The sequence below is a fragment of the Leptonychotes weddellii genome, chromosome 11 (assembly GCF_054177405.1).
Source record: "Leptonychotes weddellii isolate Sample4059 chromosome 11, ASM5417740v2, whole genome shotgun sequence".
Lineage (NCBI taxonomy): Eukaryota > Metazoa > Chordata > Mammalia > Carnivora > Phocidae > Leptonychotes > Leptonychotes weddellii.
Window position 1 is genome coordinate 56,720,744 of NC_138379.1, and position 19,660 is coordinate 56,740,403.

The window sequence follows — 19,660 nt, forward strand, 5'->3', positions numbered from 1 at the left end:
AATGTAAAAGGACTAAATATTCCAGTCAAAATACAGAGGTTGATAGAATGGATAAAAAAACAAGACCCATCTATATGCCACCTACAAGAGACTTTAGTCCCAAAGAGATCTGCAAATTGAAAGGAAATGGAGAAACATCTATCATGAAAAGGGGTGTCAAAAGAAAGCCAGAGTAACAGTACTTATATCAGACAAAATAGACTTTAAAACAAATACTGTAATGAGAAACAAAGAATGATACTATATATAATAATTAAAGGAACAATTAAACAAGAAGACATAAAAATCATAAATATTTATGCACCCAATATGGGAGCACCAAAATACATAACAGTTAATAAAAAAACATAAAGGAACTAATTGATAATAATACAATAATAGTAGAGGACTTTAACACCCACTTACAACAATGGACAGATTGTCTAAACAGAACATCAACAAGGAAGCAATGGCTTTGAAAGACACACTAAACCAGATGGACAGAACAGACATATTCAGAACATTCCAACCTAAAACAGCAAAATACACATTCTTTTCAAGTTCACATGGAATGTGCAGTTTGGATCACATTTTAGGCCACAAAACAAGCCTCAACAAATTCAGGAAGATCAAAGTCATATCATGCATCTTTTGTGACCACAATGCTATGAAACTATAAGTTAATCACAAGAAAAAACCTGGAAAGACCAAAAATACATTGAAGTTAAATAACATGTTAGTCAACAATGAATGGGTCAAACAGGAAATAAAAGAAATAAAAAAGTACATGGAGGAAATGAAAACACAATGTTCCAAAACCTTTGGGATGCAACAAAAGCAGTTCTAAGAAGGAAGTTTATAGCAATACAGGCTAGCAAGAAAAATCCCAAATAAACAACCTAAACTTACACATAAAGAAGCTAAAAAAGAACAACAATAAAATCTAAAACCAGCAGAAGGAAAAAAATAATAAAGAGTAGTGTAGGAATAAATGATATAGAAACTAAAAAAAAAAAAATAAGCCAATCAATAATACCAGGAGCTGGTTCTTTGAAGAAATCAATAAAATTGATAAACCTCTAGCCAGACTTACCAAGAAAAAAAGAGAAAGGACTCAAATAAATTAAATCACAAAGGAGAGAGGAGAAGTAACCAACACCAAAGAAATACGATTATAAGACCATATTAGGAAAAACTATATGACAAATTAGACAACCTACAAGAAATGGATAAATTCCTAGAAACATAAACGACCATAACTGAAACAGGAAGAAAGAGAAAATCTGAACACACTGATTACCAGCAAAGAAATTGAATCAGTAATCAAAAAATTCCTAACAAACAAAAGTCCAGGACCAGATGGCCTCAGAGGCAAAGACTAACAAACATTTAAAAAAGAGTTAATACCTATTCTTCTCAAACTATACCAAAAAACAGAAAAGGAAGGAAAACTTCCAAACTCATTCTATGAGGCCAGCATTACCCTGGTACCAAAACAAGATAAAGATACCACTAAAAAAAGAGAACTGCAGACCAATATCTCCGATGAACATAGATGCAAAAATCCTCAATAAAATACTAGCAAACCAAATCTAAAAATACATTAAAAACATCATTCACCACAATCAAGTGGAATTTATTCCTGAGTTGCAAGGGTGGTTCAATATTTGCAAATCAATCAATATGATATATCACATCAATAAGATAAAGGATAAGAACCATTTGATCCTCTCAAGAGATGCAGAAGAAGCATTTGACAAAGTACAACATTCATTTGTGATCAAAAAAAAACCTCAACAAAGTAGGTTTAGAGGGAGCATACCTCAGCATAATAAAGGCCACATATGAAAAACCCACAGCTAACATAATCCTAAATGGGGAAAAACAGAGTCTTTCCCCTAAGGCCAGGAACAAGATAAGGATGTCCATTTTCACCACTTTTATTCAACATAATACTGGAAGACCTAGCCACAGCAATCAGACAACAAAAAGGAATAAAAGGCATCCAAATTGGTAAGGAAGAACTAAAAATTCTCTATTTGCAGATGACATGATAGTATATATAGCAAACCCAAAAGACTACCAAAAAAACTACTAGAACTGATAAAAGAATTCAGTAAATTTGCAGTATACAAAATCAATGTACAGAAATCAGTTGCATTTCTATACACCAATAAGAAGCAGCAGAAAGAGAAATTAAGAAGTCAATTCCATTTATAATTGCACCAAAAATAATGATACCTAGGAATAAACCTAACCAAAGAGATGAAAGACCTGTACTCTGAAAACTATAAAACACTGATGAAGGAAATTCAAGATGACATAAATAAATGAAAAGACATTCCATGCTCATGGATTGGAAGAACAAATATTGTTAAAATGTCTTTACTACCAAAGCAATCTACACATTTAATGCAATCCCTATCCAAATACCAACAGCATTTTCACAGAACTAGAACAAAAAATCTTAAAACTTGTATGGAACCACAAAAGACCCTGAACAACTAAAGCAATCCTGAAAAGGAGAAGCAGAGCTGGAGGCATCACAATCTAGACTTCAAGTTATATTACAAAGCTGTAGTAATTAAAATGGTATGGTGGTACTGGCACAAAAAATAGACACGTAGATCAATAGAACAGAACAGAAAACCCAGAAATGGACCCACAATTATATGGTCAATTAATCTTTGACAAAGCAAGAAAGAATATCCAATGGGAAAAAGTCTCCAACAAATGGTGTTGGGCAAACTGACAGCAGCATACAGAAGAATGAAACTGAACCAGTTTCTTGGATCATACACAAAAATAGACCCAAAATAGGTCAAAGCCCTAAATGTGAGATCTGAAACCATCAAAATCCTAGAAGAGAAAAGCGGCAGTAACCTCTTTGACATCAGCCATAGCAACTTCTTTCTTGATGTCTCCTGAGGCAAGGGAAACAAAAGCAAAAATAAACTATTAGGACTTCATCAAAATAAAAAGCTTCTGCACAGCAAAGGAAACAATCAACAAAACTCAAAGGTAACCTATGGAATGGGAAAAGATACTTGTAAATGACACATCTGATAAAGGGTTAGTATTCAAAATATATAAAGAACTTATAAAACTCAACACACACAAAAATGAATAATCCAATTTAAAAAATGGGTGGAAGACATGAATAGACATTTTTCTAAAGAAGACATGCAGATGGCTAACAGACACATGAAAATATGCTCAACATCACTGATCATCAGGGAAATACGAATCATAACTACAATGAGATATCTTCTTCCACCTATCAGAATGGCTAAAATCAACAACACATGATCCTTTGTATTTCTGTAGATTCAGTTGCAATGTCTCCTCTTGCATTTCTAGTTTTATTTATTTGAGTCTTCTTTTTTATTTGGTTAGTCTAGCTTAAGGTTTGTCTATTTTGTTTATCTTTTCAAAAAGCTATCTCTTAGTTTCTTTTTTTTTTTTTTTATTTATTTGACAGAAGAGACACAGTGAGAGAGGGAACACAAGCAGGGGAAGTGAGAGAGGGAGAAGCAGGCTTCCCGCGGAGCAGGGAGCCCGATGCGGGGCTCGATCCCAGGACCCTGGGATCATGACCTGAGCCAAAGGCAGACACTTAACAACTGAGCCACCCAGGCGCCCCTGAAAAAGCTATCTCTTAGTTTCATTGACCATTTCTATTGCTTTTTATTCTCTATGTCATTTATCTCTACTCTAACCTTTGTTACTTCCTTCTACCAACTTTGGGCTTATTTGTTCTTTTTCTAACCCTTGAGGTGTAAACTTAGGTTGTTTATTCAAGATCTTTCCTTTTTTTTTTTTTAATGTGGGCATTTTCTCACTTATCAACTACTCTCAGAACTGTTTTTGCAGCATCCCATAAGTTTTGGCACATTATGTTTCCATTTTCATTTGTCTAAAGATATTTTTTACTTGCCTTTTGATTTCTTCTTTGACCCATTGATTGTTCAGGTTCATGTTGTTTAGTCTCTATGTATTTGTTAATTTTCCAATTTTCTTCTTGTAATTGATTTCTAGAATCATATTATTGTGGTTGGGAAATTGCTTAATATGATTTCAGTCTTCTTAAATTTATTATGACTAGCTTTATGTGATCAATTCTGGAGAATGTTCCCAGTCCCAGTTCACTTAAGAAGAATATATACTGTGCTGTTGTTGGATGGAATGTTCTATAAATGTCTGCTAAGTACATCTGGTCTAACATGTCATTTAAGTCCAACATTTCCTTATTGATTTTCTATCTGGATGATTTATCCATTGTCAAAAGTGGGTTATGGAAGTCCCCTACTATTATGTATAATTGTGTCTTTCTCCCTTTACATTTGTTAATATCTGCTTTATATATTTAGGTGATCCTCTCTTGGGTGCGTAAATATTTACAAGTGTTATATCATCTTGATGAATTGATCCCTTTGTCACTATATAATTACCTTTTTGCTCTTGTTACAGTAGGGTTTAAAGTCTACTTAGTCTGATATAAGTAGAGTGACTCCTGATTTCTTTTGCTTTCTATTTGCACAGAATATCTTTTTCAATCCCTTCACTTTTAGTCTATGTGTATCAGAGCTGAAGTGAGTTTCTGTAGGCAGCATATATTTGGGTCTTGTTTTTTGTTTTGTTTTTATCTACTTATCCACTCTATACCTTTTGATTCAAGAATGTAGTCCACTTTCCTTTAAAGTAATTATTAATAATAAGTATGGAGTTACTGTTGCCCTTTTGTTAATTGGTTACTGATGGTTCTGATTCCTTTCTTCTTTTCTTGCTCTCTTCCTTTGTGATCTGATAAGTTTCTCTAGTAGTACATTTTGATTCCTTTATCTTTTGCATATCTACTATAGGTTTTTGCTTTGTGATTACCATGAGGCTTACATAAAATATCATTTATAGCAGTCTATTTTAAGAGGATAACAATTTAATGAAAGGAACACAAAAGGTCTGTGTTTTTTACCCTTCCTCCCCATATTTTATGTTTTCAATGACATAATTTACATCTTTTTACCTTGTGTATCCATTAAACAATTATTGTAGTTGTAGTTATCCTTAGTATGTATGTATGTGTGTATGTATTTTTAAAGATTTATTTATTTATTTGTGTGTGTGTGTGTGAGAGAGAGAGCACACACAAGGGGGAGGAGCAGAGGGAGAGGGAGAAGCAGACTCCCCACTGAGCAGGGACTCATCCCAGGACCCTGGGATTATGACCTAAGCCAAAGACGCTTAATCTACTGAGCCACCCAGGCACCCCCAGTATTTACTCATTTAACTTCATACTAAAGTCATAAGTGATTTATCTACCATCATTATAACATTAGAGTATTCTGAATTTAACTATATATCTATATTTACCAGTGAGTTATCTGTTACTTAATAGTGTAATTTCATTTCAACTTTAAGACCCCTTTTAACATTTCTTATAATATTGGTGTAGTGGTGATGAACTCCTCAGCTTTGCCTTGTCTGAAAAACTTTATCTCTCCTTCAATTCTGAAAAACAACTTTGCCAGGTATATTATTCTTGGTTGTTGTGGGATTTTTTTCCCCCAGCATATTGAATAGATCATCCCACTTCCTTCTATCTTATGAAGTTTCTGCTGAAAAATTCACTGATAATCTTACTGGGTTTCCCTTGTATAACAAGTCGTTTTTCTCTTGCTGCTTATAAGATTCTCTCCTTGTCTTTAACTTTTGTCAGTTTAATTGTAATGAGTCTTATGAGAAGTCTCTTTCATTTTGTCTTATATGAAACTCTCTGGGATTCCTAGATCTGAATGTTTGTTTCTTTCTCTAGGTTAGGGAATTTTTTCAGCCATTATTTCTTTGAATAAGCTTCTGCCCCTTTCTTTCTCTCTTCTCCTGGGACACCTATCATGCAAATGTTGGTCCACCTGATGGTGTCTCATAACTCTCTTAAGTTAGTTTCACTCTTTTTCATTCTATTTTTCTTTTTGCTCCTTTGATTAGATGAATTCCACTGCTGTCTTTGACTTCATTGATCCTTTGATCTCATTCTAGTCTGCTGTTGAGCCTGTCTATTGAATTTTTTAGTTCAATTATTGTATTCTTCAGTTCTGTGATTTCTCTTTAGCACTTTTTTTTTAAGATTTTTTTTAATTTATTTATTTGAGAGAGAGAGCACAAGTGGGGTGAAGGGCAGAGGGAGAAGCAGACTTCCCGCTGAGCAGGGAGCCCAATATGGGACTCAATCCTGGGACTCCAGGATCATGACCTGAGCCGAAGGCAGACAATTAACTGACTGAGCCACCCAGGTTCCCCACTTTAGCACTTTTTAAATATTTTCTATCTCTTCGCTCAAATTCTCACTTTGTTCATGCATTTCTCTCCTTAGTGAGCATCTTTGTATTATTTTGAACTATCAGGTAAATCATTTATCTCTGTCTCATTGAGATCTATCTCTGGTCTTAAGTAGGAGATGAAGCTCATCAATCAACCTGGCCCATGCTCTTTGTTGTCTCTCAAACCTCAGTGACTGCCTTTGTTTATAGTAGCTCCCTATAATTGAGGGTATACCAAGAAGTGTCAGTGTTCCAATGGCGAGGATCACAGTCAGCAACTTGCGCAGGCCAGTTTGAAATGAACCCTCAGCAGCTAGGAAAGTATGTTGTTTAGGCTCCTTCCAGGGAGAAACTGAGAGGTGGGCACTTTTTGCTTGCCCCCTCTGTAGTGGGCACAGGTGTATAGCCACAAGGGGTGTGGTGATCTTCAGCCTGTTTAGAATTTCTTTGTTTGCTATAGTCCTGTGGGACTCCTGAATGCTATCCCCATTAGCTACTAGAGCCAATTGGCCTTGGAAACCATCCTTCAGGCAGCAGCCAGAAAAACTGGAGCTCCAGATGTGTATACAAGCTCCTTCCAGGGAAATATGATGATGTGCAGTGGGCTAGAGGGAGAGGGCAGGGGAGATGTCTGCAGGGTTCCCTGGTCTCTGGGGAGGATTATAGTGAGTCCCTAGATTTGTGCTAAATTAGAAGCCTGGCCCCCAGGCAGCAGCTTTTCAATTATGTACACAAGCCCTATTCAGAGAAAGACTGGGAAATGTGCATTTTTTTGCCTATTCTGTCTAGGATGAGCCCTAGGGTAACAGCATAGTGAATGCTCCAACACCCACTAATAGCTGCTTCTTTGTTTGCTATAGTCCTGTGGTTTTCATGGATGTAAGCCCTGTTGGCTTTCAGAGCTAGGTGTTTTGGGACCTGTCCTTCAGGTAGGAGTATTAAAAGTTGGAACTTAAGATGTGGTGTCCAAACCCTTCATTTCTTAGGGAGAAGCTAGAGCTGGGGTTCCCTCCCACTTCGACTGCATTGTTCCAGAGGTGTGGTTTCTGGCAAAAGTGTGTCTCAGCTTTTCCTATCCATCTCAATGTGTGCATTTTCTTATTCACCTAATGTATAGGAATCATTCAGCTAGTTTCTGGATTTCTTTTAAAATGAATTGCTCTACATATAGCTATTAATTCAGTGTGTCCATGGGAGGAGAGGAGTTCAGGAGTTTCTTATGTTGCCATCTTTATAAACCAACTGTTTTGCTTTTTAACTGAGGTACAACTCACATACCATAAAATTAGCCCTTTTGAAGTATACAGCTTAATGGTTTTGAGCATATTTTCATCACCTCCTTCTAATTCTGGAACATTTTCATCACCTCAGATAGAAACGGTATACGTTAACAATCAGTACCCATCCCCTCTTCCTCCAGCCCATGGCAACCACTAATATACTTTCTACCTCTCTGGATTTGCCTATTCTAAACATTTCATATAAATGGATTCATACAATATATGGCCTTTTGGGTCTGGCTTCTTCCACTGGCATAATATTTTCAAGGTTTATTCCTGTTTCAGCATGTATTAGTACTTCATCCTTTTTTAGGGATGATTAATATTCTACTGTATGGATATACTACATGTTGTTTATCCACATATGGGCATTTGGGGTATCTCCCCTTTTTGACTATTATGAATAATGCTGCTATGAACATTCATTTTTGTGTGGATATACATTTTCAATACTCTTGGACTTAGACCTAGAAGTGGAATTGTTGGATCATATGGTAACTCTGTTGGGTGGACAACTAATGAACTCACTGGTACCTCAAAAGAAGCCAGGATAAAGTAGGAATATTCTAAAAGCTTATAAAAACATAAATATTGGTAAAAATAATATATTTATCTGTTTCAAGGAAATTTAATCAGCTTTCTCCCAACAAATTTGAATTCCCCTTACACAAAAGTAGGAACATCCCATGAAGATTCAGAAGAATACATTTTCAGTAAATAAATTTAAAAAACCTATCATAGCTAATAAACACAAAATTTATCATCTCAAGATAATATGTAAACCAAAACATAAATAACTGAAAATATTATAACATAAAATATAGATGCATAAAGAGCTATTAAGAGAAATAAAAAAATAAAACTAGATTTGGTCTTGTCTTTGCTGCTTAGCTACATGACCTTGAATAAGTCTCCACTTTCTGTAACTATTCTTTTAAATGAGGGTATCTACTTCATAGCTTTGGGAGATGCCTCCAATTTTAAAGTGAAATAATGGATATTAAGTATTACATGCATTGGGTTGGCATTAATAATGATAAAGATGAAATAAATGAGATAGGCCATGTCCTTCCTTAAAACATTCCCTAGGCATCTGGTCTGGTGAGGAGAGACTCAATTTCAGATCCCTGAGGGTACTTGTTATGATCATATTGTCCTGCTGTATCTGAAAACCGAAGAAAGTCTGACTACTCCAAATTTAGAATGAGAGTATCTACTTATTAGCTATGTGTCTTTACATAAGGAGCATAGTACCTCTGAACCTTGGTTTCTTAATTTATAAATTGAGGGGGAAAATTGTCTTCCTATGACATAAGGAAGTGCTCATAGAATTACTGTTATTGGAAAACCAAATATGATAATTCTGATGAAAGTATCTGTACTCTCCTCCCAGAACCCTGGGTCCCAAGGAATTAGACCCAGGTAGGGGTTTAAGAGACTCAATTGGATTTAGCAACTGACCCATGGTATTAAAGACATGAAGCCCAGGGAAAATCAAGTGACAGGATCCAGGAATTTAGAACCAAGAACCAAACAGATAGCCCAAATTAAATCCTCATTTTAAAGGGTTGTACGGAAAGGCAAAAATGAAGCAAACATAATACATTAGGATTGAGCAAAGAGATTAGAACCCAGATGAGAAACATAACCTGGAGAGACTCCCTGAGGGCTTGGAGCCCAACAACAAGATCTCTGTTAGCATCTGTGGTTTGTCCTCTGGATTGGTGATAAGTCTACAGATAGCAAGTACTTATATTAAAAACTTTAGGCAAATGATTCATATAATGTAATTATTTCTATATGTCCTTTACTTAAGGACAGTGACTGGATGTTTCTTGAATTCCAAACCAAAAGATTAAAGAAACTGAGGGTGTTTATCTAGTAGCTCAGGTAGCACAGGAAAAATATATTCAGCTCTCAGGTGAATATGAGTGAAAATGGCATTAGACATCATGTTGTGTCTTACACAAACAAAACCAAGATTAGTGAGATGCAACTATAAGAAGGGAGATGTTATTTTAATATCATGTATTATGTAAAGATTAGAGGTGTTCCAAAAATGGAATAGATTTCCTTGGAAGGTAGTGAATTCCCCTTCTCTGAGAGCAGAAGTTGGAAAACCACTGAGTAAAAATATCAGATAGAGGGAGTTTTATTAACTCTGTAAGGACTCGGCCCTGTTCTCAGATTCTATCAGGTTTTACCTCAGTCTTGCCTTTTCCAAGCTACCTAGTTCCTCTCACAAAGTACCCAAATTCTAATCCCCTCATCATTTGAGTGCTCTAGGCTAGCTCTTCTCTATTTTTTTTTCCTTGTGGTCAAGCAGCTCCAAAAAATTTCCAGATAGGATATTTCATTTCATTACCAGTAGCACACATAGACAAATGGACATCTTTCTTTGCTTTCAGTCATACCTTAGGAAAAGTTCATCTACCAGAAAAGTGGTCACTAGCACCTACCCCCATTCCTCTAAGCCTCTTTTATAAATATGGATTTTCTCCCTAGGGAATTATTACATGAATACATCCACACAATATGTCATATACAATTTCAGATAATGGCATAATGCATGAAAACCACCCAAAGATCTATAAACTGATTCTCTTAAACAGGGATATGAATCAGAAGCACCTAGAAAAAATTTATATAAGAACCTATAAACAAATATATGTCTCAAACTCACTCTATTAAACTCCGAAGGAGCTGATGTTTAATGAGACACAAGCAAACGTATTTTTTTAGTTTCAGAGGTGATTCTAATGTACTTACCAAATTAAGAAGTACTGCCCAAGGGCAGCTGGGTCCCTAATTTAAAAATCCTTATACCATATAGCATATATATATATAAACTCTATTTAAATTAGGAAAAATTCTGGGAAGTACAATTTCATATACTCTGGTTTTGTAACAAAGAAATGTATAATCACCACACAAGTATGATGACTTTAGATGAAATATTAACTCTTTGTGACTATCTTTAAATATTCATTTTTCCTTTGGAAGGAAAATTTTTACACTAGTAGCTTCATAAAGACTAGCAAACTCTATCCAGCTTGACCTCCCTTTTATACTTAGAGAGACTGGAAGCATAGAAGGTAAAGTGACTGCTCAAAGTTGTAAAATTAATAACAAAGAGGACATTTGAATCCCAGCCCCTTGACTTCCATTCCAGTGGTACTTCCATTATCTTACAATTTATTTGACAATAAATGAGAAGTACTACACACAGGTACTTTGGAGACTGGAGTTTCATCCTATGTGAATGTTTTCAGAAGCAGAATTTTAAGAAAAAAATATTCAAAGTTTGCCTTATTTTAATTTTCTCTAGGAATTGCTAATTAGATAATATGTAAAGTAGGCATCCCTGACTGAGAAAATAGATGAGCCAGTGGTGTGCTGGTCAGTGTTTAATAGCCTGGTTCCCTCAGAACAGAAGCCCTGATGAGTGCAGACTGCTTATTTCCATGGTATAAATATTCCCACCATGAGCAATTTCAAGCTACCAACATGATGTCAACCAGGAAGCAAAATTCCTTGAAATTTAAAAACCAGTTTCACTAGCTGATTACAAGCTGGTTCTAGCACACCACTGGAGCTAGGTTCTTTTTTTCTCCAGACCTGACGCTGACTTGAACATTTACTTGATAGAATTCTGGGGATTTCATTGGGACAATGCACTGAAGAGCTTTAAGAATAGATATATGGTTAGCATGGATAATTATCATGAAATTAGAGTACTTTATCTAAACTGCATGGAAACAGTAGCTTTTTCTTGCAATTTCCTCCAGCCAAATATAAAGAAATTACTAGGTCTTCACACACACAATTCTCTTGATAGAAGTAATATTTAAGAGAACAGAAACCAAGTGTAAGCACCTTTTTGTGAGATCCACATGAAAGGAATCAACTGTATCTGTTTCATTTTGCTGGTTGTATTCTGCTCATAAAACACAACAAAACAGCTATATCTATACAAAGTCTGAATATTTCTCTCTCTCTACCTTGTAAAGATAAAAAAAAAAAAACTGAGGATAGATTTAAAATGTCTTGTGAAAAGAATGTAGGCACTAAAGTGCTAGACCTCTATGTAGTAAGAGAACCATATAATTTGGTGGGCCTTTTTCAAGTATAATTGAACCTTGCTTTTTACAATTGACATACTACTAAAATGATATGTGTGTGTTACATTGTAAAAAGTCAGATTACATTTTATTTTTTTTAAAGATTTCATTTATTTATTTGACAGAGAGACACAGTGAGAGAGGGAACACAAGCAGGGGGAGCAGCAGAGGGAGAAGCAGCCTCCCCACTGAGCAGGGAGCCCGATGTGGGGCTCGATCCCAGGACCCTGGGATCATGACCTGAGCCGAAGGCAGACGCTTAACGACTGAGCCACCCAGGCACCCCAAGTCAGGTTATATTTTAAATCCATGGTTCTATTTTTTCTTTTTGATCTTAGATATCTTTGGAAATCTAATGAAAACTATGAAACTTTTTACATAAAATGCACATAATTGTATTTGCAGAAAATTTTGTATAAAATGTTAAAGTATTGACAGACATTCTGTAACTCAACCATGGACTTCTGGACCCACAAGAAGAACCTATATTTTAAGGGTATTAGGAAATCTTGACCTTCAAAGAAAACCCATGATGATTACTTTAGAAAGGCAATAAAATTATCTGTTAAAAAAAAAAAAGCAACCACCTTAGTTTATATTTTCTTTAAATTAATCTTTTATTTATTTATTTTTAAAGACCCATTTACTCATTTTAGAGAGAGAGTGTGTGTGTGTGTGTGAGCCAGGGAAGGGGCAGAGAGAGAGGGAGAGGGGAAGAAAACTCCCTGCTAAGCAGGAAGCCCCACACGGAGCCTGATCTCATGACCCTGAGATCATGACCTGAGCTGAAATCAAGAGTCAGACAACTGATTGAGCCACCCAGGTGCCCCAATCTTTTATTTTTGAGTTGAAGGACAGAGTCACAGATATGAAGAGCTAAAAGATCTCCATAGATCAAATACCACAAGTCCCTTATTTTACAATGAGAAGATAGAAATTCCAAGCACTGAGCCAACTAGAATAAAGTCTCCAACACTAGGAAGCTCCAGACCATTGTATAATGGATATATAGCTCTGGTTATCAGGAGCCCTGAATTCTAGTCAAGTCCTGACATTTATAATCTACATGGTCTTGGCACATAATGTAGCCTCTCTGGTATTTCCTCAGGTAAAACTTAGTTATACTACAAAGTTGTTAAAAGGATTAAATAAGATGATACTGTGAAAGCAATAAATATTAAAATGTCACATAACAAGTTAATAAGATCATAATTATGCTATGGAATGGGAGAAAATATTTGCAAATCATGTATCTGATAAGGGGTTAATTTCCAAAATGCATATATTTAAAAAAACCAAACAACTTAGTTAAAAATTGGGCAGAGGATCTGAACAGACTTTTCCAAGGAAAACAATACAGATGTCCCACAGATACCCAAAAAGGTGTTCAACATCACTAATCATTTGGGAAATGCAAATCAAAACCACAATGAGATATCACCTCCCTGTGTTAGAATGGTTATTATCAAAAAGACAAGAAATAACAAGTGTTGGCAAGAATGTGGAAAAAAGAGAACACTTGTGCACTGCTGATAGAAATGTAATTTGAGGGGTGCCTGGGTGGCTCAGTCGTTAAGCGTCTGCCTTTGGCTCAGGTCATGATCTCAGGGTCCTGGGATCGAGCCCCGCATCGGGCTCCCTGCTCCGCGGGAAGCCTGCTTCTCCCTCTCCCACTCCCCCTGCTTGTGTTCCCTCTCTCGCTGTGTCTCTCTCTGTCAAATAAATAAATAAAATCTTAAAAAAAAAATGTAATTTGGTGCAGACACTATGGAAAACAGTATGAAGGTTCCTCAAAAACTGAAAAATAGAACTACTATATGATCCAGCAATTCCACTTTTGGGTATTTATCCAAAGGAAATGAAATCAGGGTATCAAAAAGTCATCTGCACTTCCATGTTCATTGCAACACTATTTACAATAGCCAAGATATAGAAAAACCTAAGTGTCTATCAATGGATAAATGGATAAGGAAGATGTGATATCTACTTTATCATCTATCTGTCTATCATCATCTATCAATCATCTGTCTACATACACACAAAGGAATATCATTCAGCCATGAGAAAGAATAAAATCCTGTCATTTGCAACATGGATGGACCTTGAGGGCATTATGCTAAGTGAAATAAGTCAGACAAAGAAAGACAAATAATGTATGATCTCATTTGTATGTGGAACCTTAAAAAATAAACAACAACAAAATAAACTCATAAATACAGAGAACAGATTGGAGATTGCCAGACATGGGGGAAGGGGCAAAAATGGGTAAAAGTGGTCAAAAGTACAATAAGTTCTGGGGATATAATATATAGCATAGTGACTATAGCTAATAAGTCCATCATTCATAGTTATAACTCTTTTTTTATGATGAAAACTTAAAAGAATAGATCTTAAAATTATGGTGATCATTTTCATATATATATACATATATATGTATATAATCATTATGTTGTATACCTAAAACCAATATAGTGTTATATGTCAATTATATCTCAATTAAAAAAATAAAAAATCGATAATATCCAGTGGTGGCAAAGATGTACAGTCATGGGTACAATCTCATAGGAAGACTATTTCTACTAAAATTTTGGCTTCATTTCTGGTTATCTATCCTGTAAAAATACATATTGAACTAAAATGCCTGTATAAGGTTATGCATTGTACCACTGTTTATAATAGTAAAAAACTGGAAATAATCAAAATATCCCTCAAAGAAAAATAGCTAAATAAATTAAGGTACATACTATAGACTGTCATGCAACTTTTAAAAAGAATAAATTTATTTTTAAAAAAGATTATAATTATGATAAATGACAGATCAGCCATATGTATTCTTTGTGCAAATGAACCCTATCAGATTCTGGTCTAGCCAACACCTGAGATAAAGTTTTGTACAAGGAAAAAACTTATGCAACGGTACCAGGAGAAAGTCTTTTATAAAGAAAAAGCTGATGCAAAGATACTGGGATTAATGGTCACAGGAAAGACTTTTCTTACAAAGTGGAATATGGAAAGAGCACTAGATTAGGAGTTCAGAGATCTGGGTTCTAGTTCTAACTCTACTAACTAGTAAAATTGGAAAGTCATTTCAGACTCCTAGGTGTCAGGTGTCATGGGAAGCATAGGTTCTTAAAAAATTGCATGTCACAACCAGATCCCTCCAAGAACATGATGAAAATCATGAAACTTTTCCTTATTAAAAGGATACATTATATTTGGCACCTCATTTAAAAGTTACTACGTTTCCAAAAAGGGCATAATAGCAATCCTCACATTACTTATAAAATGTTTCCAGGATGAAATCAATTTATGTACTTGAAATATTCTGTACATGTACATACATACATACAGAATTACAGAATTCTGAAAAGTAAAATTGAAGACCAGTTTCAATCCACAGTTTATGTAGAAAACATTCTTATTTAAGTAATAATGGTAATTACAATATTGGTTTCCATAGCCCCCACATAAAATATCCTTTCACTGCTCTAATTTAAAAATATCTAATAACCCTTCACTGTCTTCATGATAAAATCCAAACTTCCCATTTGGGCATTTCTAATCTGGGTTCAAGCAACTTTTCAGTCTCTAATAACTACTCTTTTTCCACACTCCCCTTGCCTTCGTTCTCTTACCTCAAGTTTCTTGCCACACTGAAATTCTCACCAGTTAGTAGATCCATTGGGATTTTTGTGCTAGATTCACCAGATCACAGTAGATCATACAATGGGATTCTGCCTTTGCACCTAGTAATCCCTCTGCCAAGAACACTTCTTTCCCTCTCATTTACCTGGTTATCTTCAAGATCAGCTCAACTATGTCCCCCACCCCCACCACTGTTTCCTTGCATTTGAACACCACTCCATTCACCAACCAGAAGATCCAGCCACTCTTTTCCCGGTGAACAAAACATTATGTTCACACTTCTATAATGGGACCCACCCTGCTCTATTTTAATTTATATTTTTACGTGTCCCTCTATGCTATTAAACTGTGAATTTCTCAAGAGAAAGGAGTATGTCTTGTTTTTGTATTCCCAGGATATCAATGGAAGGAATATAAAGAAGAGAGGAAGGAAGGGAGGGATGAGAATTGCAGGGAATGACTGCAGTTTACTGGGAGAGGGAAGAACCTCAGAACCCATTAGTAGTACCTGAATTCAAGTCCTGATTGTGCTCCTTACCTGTACTTATCAAGTATGTAACCTTTGGCAAATTACTTAACCATTCGGGCCATAGTTAATTCATCTGTAAAATGTGAATAATGCCTATTGCTTAAGTTTGTCATGTGACTTAAATGTGATAATGTATAAAGTATTACCACAGGGTAGGTGTACAATTAAAACAGCTATGTTATTATGACAGCATACTCAGGTGCTAGCGGGGAATCTATACCCTCTATAGCAAGGTTCTAATTACATTATCTAAAGGCCCAGTAGAAAGAAGATAATTCTTTTTGAACTTTTGTTAGAAAGACCAAACTATAAACTTCTGTAAGTCAGTTTGTAGTTTTTACTAAGTCAATATCTAAGCTACATTGTCCAATATAGTAGTCACTAGCCACATGTGGTTATTGAACACTTGAAATATGGTTAGTGTGGCTGAGAAACTACATTGAACTATACTATAAGTGAGAAACAGATATGGGGTTATGAAGATTTAGGGGAAAAAAGTAATATAAATACTAATAATTTTTATATTTATTACATGTTAAAATGATAATATATTGGATGCATATACTGAGTTAATAAAATATATTATTAAAATTAATTTTACACATTTCTTTCTACTGTTTTTAATGTGGCTATTAGAAAACTTAAAATTATACATGTGGCTCATTAGACAAGATTGGTCTCAAGATACCTGCATCAAATCTCATTACATGAGTACCAGTCCATCCAAGTATATATATCCAAAGCAGTATCTGTGCTTTGTTCTGAGGGTACATAAGAAGCTCTGTCTGTCAGGCATCAGTCTGGTGAAAGGGCCACATATATGAGCATGGCACAACGTGTTAACAAGCTGATCCATGACAAGGTCTTCAACTAGACATATGATGCTGATGTTTATAAGTAGGTGTTAGGGTTGAAAGATGCCCATACAACTGTATTAGACACTATGGCTGAAATTTACTTAGGAATCACCAAGCAAACCCCAGTGCTGATTAGAAATGTGTATTTTAGACACTTCCTACACATGGAATACTACCTACCAGAAGTAGGTCTTTAGCAATCTGATTTTTTCTATACCTTTCTTCAAAAACAGCAATTTTCATTAAAGCAATGCTACATAAAATGTTAGATAGCAAATATCTATTTAATATATTAGAACATAAAGACATAAATTAGGTCAAGAGTTAAAAGTAATATAAGCCCCTAAATCCAAGCTAACCAGCTCAATCACTGTATCTGTTACCAGATAGAAACTAATTTTCTCTCTCATTACATAGCTATCCCAAAGTATAGTTCTTGCCTACTTTCTTCTTTACCCTGTTCTCTGATACTTATCAGAGTGCATTTATTAACTGTCCACCATTTTAATGGAGTATTCTTTTATTAAGTTGATCTCTCAAGTGAGATGAAAAACTGCTTTTCAATTTTTTGAAAAGGTGATAGAAACTTCAAATATACTAAAGTGGCTAAAATAAAAAATATTGATTATGCCAAATTTTGAGGATGTGAAGCTACTGGAACTCTCATACATTGCTGGTGGGAGTATAAAATGGTACGATTACTTTGAAGAATTATTTGGCAGTTTCTTATAAAGTTAAAAAATATTTATTCTAGGATCCAGCAATTCAACTCCCAGGTACCTATCCAAGAAAACTAAAAACTTATGTCCATAACGTACTTATGTACAAACATGTTCATAATAGCTTTATTTATAATAGCAAAAATACATAAATAATTGAGCAATATTTTTTAAAGATTTATTTATTTATTTATTTGAGAGAGAGAGATTGAGAGTGTGAGCAGGGAGAGGGGCAGAGGGAAAGAGAGAGAGAGAGACTGAATCCCAAGCAGACTCCACACTGAGTGCGGAGCCTGATGTGGGACTCAATCTCATGACCCTGAGATCATGACCTGAGCAGAGATCAAGAGTCAGATGCTTACCTGACTGAGCCACCCAGGCACCCCCAAGCAATAATTAAATGGACAAAAATGTTGTGTTGTATTAATACAATGCAAAACTATACAAGGAAGAGGAAAGAACTACTAATGTTTGCAAAATCAATGAACTCAAAAACACTATGTTGAGCAAAAGAAGCCTGACACAAATGCATATATTCTGTATGATTCCAGTCACATGAAGTTCTAGAAGAGGCACAACTAACTTATGGTGACAAAAAAACTAAGGATTTTGTCCGAGGTGATTGGAAAGGAGCGTCAGGTGACTAGGGTGAAGTTTTGGGTGGTAGTTACATGAGTATTTGCAATTATCAAAATTTACTGAACCCAACACTTAAGATTTATACATTTTATTGTATGTAAATTATATCTCACCTATTGCTTGACTTGGTATTCTACACATTAATTCTAAAATTCTCCCACTCTTATAATAGATCTACTTTTTAACAACCAAATGTGAGTCTCTACATAGGTGGCTCATTGACCTCTCTTTGAAAAGCACTAACTGTGAGGGAATTAAACTTGTCCTTTTCCTATTACACTTTCCCCCCAATAATAAACAAACAAACAAACAACAACAAATAAAATAGAGCTTTAACCATGATCTGGGCAGCTGTACATACAACAAGGCAGAGATAACTAGAGAGAATAAGCCACTCATCACTTTGGCTAAACTGTAGATCCCAAACCTGGGTACACTTCAGAATCACATAGGAAACCTAATCAAATAGGTTCCATACTGAAACATACTGAAAGAAGAAAGCAGAATCTTTTTGTGGTAAGCCCAGAAATGCTTATGTTTAAAAGATCCTCCATGAGATTTAAATGAGCAAACCAATTTAAGAAAGATTGACCCAGACAATAAGTTCTTGCTAAGGGAGAGATCATAGTGTGATGTAATTAACTGATCAACTGTATTTTCTCTTTAATTCAAAAAGATTTTCATCCATGTTCATCAGGGATATTGGTCTGTCATTCTCATTTTTGATGGGGTCTTTGTCTTATTTTGGGACCAAGGTAATGCTGGCCTCATAAAATGAGTTTGGAAGTTTTCCTTCCATTTCTATTTTTTGGAACAGTTTCAGAAGGATAGGTATTAATTCCTCTTTAAATGTTTGGTAGAATTCCCCTGGGAAGCCATCTGGCCCTGGGCTCTTATTTGTTGGGAGATTTTTGATTACTGCTTCAATTTCCTTAGTGATTATGGGTCTGTTTAGGTTTTCTATTTCTTCCTGGTTCAGTTTTAGTAGTTTATACATCTCTAGGAATGCATCCATTTCTTCCAGATTATCTAATTTGCTGGCATATAGTTCCTCATAATATGTTCTTATAATTGTTTGTATTTCTTTGGTGTTGGTTGTGATCTCTCCTCTTTCATTCATGATTTTATTTATTTGGGTCATTTCTCTTTTCTTTTTGGTAAGTCTGGCCAGGGGTTTAATCACACAGGCAGCAACCTCTTCGACCTCAGCCGCAGCAACTTCTTCCTAGAAACATTGCCAAGGGCAAGGGAAGCAAGGGCAAAAATGAACTATTGGGACCTCATCAAGATAAAAAGATTTTGCACAGCAAGGGAAACAGTCAAGAAAACCAAAAGACAACTGGCAGAATGGGAGAAGATATTTGCAAATCACATATCAGATGAAGGGCTAGTATCCAAAATCTATAAAGAACTTATCAAAGTCAACACCCAAAGAACAAATGATCCAATCAAGAAATGGGCAGAAGACATGAACAGACATTTTTCCAAAGACATCCAAATGGCCAACAGACACATGAAAAAGTGCTCAACATCGCTCAGCATCAGGGAAATCCAAATCAAAACCTCAATGAGAT